The following is a 4,227-nucleotide window of genomic DNA, read 5'->3' on the forward strand; positions in this document are numbered from 1 at the left end:
CATATGAGGCTGTAAACTTGATGTACGATTTGGTTCACCCTTGGCGGTTCTTTGCAAAAATATTTTTCTTAGCCTTTCCTTCAAAAGTCACATGAATGTGCTGTAAACTTATCTGAATTTTGGAATACAAGTTTATTGTTTGATTTAAATTATAAATTTATTAATGGGATCTTCGCTTTTAGCCCTGGCTAAATCTATATATTTTTCGTGGCAGAGAAGTCGGTGCTGGAATTTTTTCCTCTTAACTATCTTAAATTTTGATGTTTGTCCCTATCTGCAATTCATTTGCGAACCGCTGACAACATACCACGGACACTCCAACCGAGGGGGAGGGCGTGGGGGCACAAAGTTGAGTTAGCACAAAAAGATAAATGGGATGATAGGACTTTGTAATTCCCATAAAATGTCTAAAATTTAATCAAGGTTAATCAAAAATCAAAAGTTTGCCCAAAATGGCAAAAGTTGCCTTAAGTTGCTCCAGAAAGCGAAGATTGCTAAAACGTTACCGAGCAAATTGCAGTGATCTAGGAATAATATGGTGGAAACTTAGCTCGGGCTATTTTGTTCAGCTTACGATAGACGGCAGTTTACCAAAGAAAAAGGTCTACCTAAACCAATATACATGCCGAAGATAAAGTATCTCTTGATCTTCCAGCACGAAGGGTAAAGCAGTCTTCAAAGCTGAAATTGCTAAATACATTTTGTTGACGATCCCCTTCCCCCTCCCCCCCAAAAAAGTGACACCATGAAGAAAGCATACCCTACTGTCGACTTCCAGCAACCTTTTCTGTCCTTGAGATGCAACATTTGAATAGGTTAGTGTAGCCAAAACAGCAACTTCCATATCATCTGCCTTTAGATGTGGAACTATCTTCTCGCTTAATCGTGGAGGAAAGGTTCCTGGCGACCTTCTGAGCCCTTACAAAGGCAGTGAAGTGTCTTCATAATAGAAGACACTATAAACTTACTGTCTTGTTTGTAAGTAAGCAATGATTGTATTAAACTTTGGAATTAACGGGTAATTGGAAAGATGAGTGAGCATCAGCGTAAAATATCAATAACCTTACGGGAATTTTTGAAGCGGAACTGCGTCGTCTACTCTGCCATAAAAATCTTCTAAGCGGGTGTCAAATTCGACTAAACGGATGAAAGCAAAGAACACACCAAAAAAAGTCATATAGCATAGGAGCAAGTGCAAACCAAACTTCTGCTTTCTTGGGGAAGTATTACAGTAGATAGACTAATGTTAATATGAGGACGCTAACATTCCGCACTGGCCAGCTAGACCAGTAAAAAAAACCATCTTCAAATTAAAAAATGAATTCTCTTTACGAAAGGGTTAGTCGGGACGGGTAGTACTTACCTAATGGTAAGCACGCCAAGAGTAGCGTTTATGATGATGATGATGATGATGATGATGATGATGATGATGATGCAATTACAACTTTTGTATGCTGTATACAGTTAAAATAGCATGACGGGGCGCGTGAGCGTAGCCCGTTAAACTTAGCATAAAAATATAAATTTTAAAATTTTAAAATATATATATAAGAATTAGCACCATCAATAATACTCCTTTAAAAAAAAAAAAAATTCTCCAACATATCACTTATTCGGCTGAAAAAAATCATCGACGATTACTTCTTAACTTTTAAAGTCCAAAAGATGTTAAAGGAAGAGAGTTAATAAATTTGAATGCGATATTCATTGTTCATGTTGCAACTTTATACGTCCGAGCGATGTTTAGCGTTCCCTAAAGTACAGCCTTCTGCATGTTATGAAAAACTCCCTTACTCTTACTTCAGACCAACTCCTTTAGCTTGGCTTCTAAGCGCCTGTTTACCTGGAGGTGGAGGACCCCAGGTAAGTGAGGTAACCCGCTTAGGTGGGGTAACCGGCCTGTCTATATGATCTCTCATTTTAATTTGATCACGTTTACATGATAGGTGGGGTGACCCTCCAAGGCGGGTAGCCCGGTCTACCAGACCGGGTAACCCTCTCAGCCGGGGTCGAATTTTGCCATGTAAACGTTCAAGGTGAGGTAACCCGCCTAGCCGGGGTCCGAATCGTGATACATGAAATTCGAGCAGAATTCACTTTGGCGGAGTTTTGCATCATTATTAAAAGAAAAAAAAATAGAAAGCCACAGCACTGAAGGTTGCAGCAAGGGCAGCAAGAGCATTAATCGCCAAAGCACGTGATTTGCCAGCATATTTCTTGTTTAAGTGCTTGGCGACCATTCAATAATCTCGAGAAAGTGCATCCTGGGATGGCGTGGTTGTAAGATTGCATGTAAAGGAGGTTTATTTTTTTACCCCACCTTAGCGGGTTACCTCACCTCCCTGGGGTCCCCCACCTCCATGTAAACAGGCCCTAAGTCTCGGCACCATCCCCCTAGTACGTCCATTATGATATTGCATTGTTTCACTTCATTTCCTTGTTACTTCTGCTTCAATTTCCAACGGAGCGGTCCGCATTTCGTGGTTTTCTCCTCCTCTTTTTTCTCGCGGTTTGTAACCCATTGGCAGGTCATCTCCAGCGTGATGGCTCCCTTTGACTCGTGGTTGATAATGCGAGCATCTACTCTGATGGCTCTAACTTCTTGGTGCTCCGCAAATAGAGGGGCATCCCAGAATGCTAGCGCATTGCTCTCCTCGTACACTCGCTTCGGTTTCAGTGGCGATTACCAAGGTGGCACTGAGTCTACAAGGCCTAGGTCTTGCAGAACTTCGAACAAAAGTATGTTCAGGGCTGCGTTATGTCGGGTAACGTACTTGTTCTGTGCAAGGAAAGTACAACCATCCAGGACATGGGCGACACTTTCAGGGGCCTTATTACATAGCCTGCACATCACCTCACCTGTCGTGTCCATGTGCGTTTTCTGGCAGGAATACAGCCTCGTAGAGCTCAAACATCCCCGCCACTGTATGTGTTGGGCATTGTTTCCAACCGCAACCACATTAGGTAACCCAACACTGGTAATGCAAATTGGCCACAAATGTCCAGTGCTGGCCACAAGATCCCTACTTTCCTTTTTTATCCTTAGTTCCACACTTCTTAGAGGTGTGGAAGTGTGGAAAAGTCTGAGAAAGTCAGGATAATGTCACTTTTCCCACAGGCACTAACCCCTTGTCATTCTTGACTTAGTTCCACACTTCTCAGAGGTGTGGAAGTGTGGAAAAGTCTGAGAAAGTCAGGATAATGTCACTTTTCCCACAGGCACTAACCCCTTGTCATTCTTGACTTAGTTCCACACTTCTCAGAGGTCTGGAAGTGTGGAAACGTCTGCAAAAGTCAGGATAATGTCACACTTTTCCTACAGGCACTAACCCCTTGTCATTCTTTACTTAGTTCCACACTTCTCAGAGGTGTGGAAGTGTGGAAAAGTCTGAGAAAGTCAGGATAATGTCACTTTTCCCACAGGCACTAACCCCTTGTCATTCTTGACTTAGTTCCACACTTCTCAGAGGTCTGGAAGTGTGGAAACGTCTGCAAAAGTCAGGATAATGTCACACTTTTCCTACAGGCACTAACCCCTTGTCATTCTTTACTTAGTTCCACGCTTCTCAGAGGTGTGGAAGTGTGGAAAAGTTCGACAAAGTAAGGATATTGTCGCACAGGAATACAGGCAGGAATACAGCCTCGTAGAGCTCAAACATCCCCGCCACTGTATGCGTTGGGCATTGTTTCCAACCGCAACCACATTAGGTAACCCAACACTGGTGATGCAAATTGGCTCGAGGCGGTTACACGGTTGTGATCAGACAGGGGACTTGACCAGATGATAGACATTTGCGAAACAACTCCTTAGCTGCGCACTCCAACGACATCTTCTCCTCTTTCTTCGCCGTCTCTAAGACACCCAAAAACTTGTACTGATTGCCCTCTTCGAGGTCGGAATCACAGATGTTCTCATCTACCCTTGGCCCCGAGGCATCATGGGTATGGGTCTATACCCGTCTTCGTACATGAACGACCGCACACTTTTTGGGTTCCACTGAAGTCTGACATCCTCCATCGCGCTTTTAGTTGTCGCCATAACATGGTTTAGCTTAGGGGAGTAGTATGGTTTTGCCCTCGGAGAACCAGGCTGAATACTCTATGTTGGTATTCGCGATGGTTTGAAACGACATAGCCACCCCCTCATGGAGCACTTTTGCCTTTTTCCACCAAAAATTGGTCAACCTGTCTGGGCCCAGGGCACTCCAGTTCTTTTTCCTTGCTAGT

The 4,227-nt window shown here is 43.4% G+C and overlaps 1 pseudogene; it reads right to left on the minus strand.

Moving 5' to 3' along the window:
• Window positions 1–1,711: 1,711 nt before the first annotated feature.
• Window positions 1,712–4,018, minus strand: LOC140926342 (uncharacterized; annotated as a pseudogene).
• Between the last annotated feature and the right edge of the window lie 209 nt (window positions 4,019–4,227).

Source organism: Porites lutea, chromosome 2 (genome assembly GCF_958299795.1).
Source record: "Porites lutea chromosome 2, jaPorLute2.1, whole genome shotgun sequence".
Lineage (NCBI taxonomy): Eukaryota > Metazoa > Cnidaria > Anthozoa > Scleractinia > Poritidae > Porites > Porites lutea.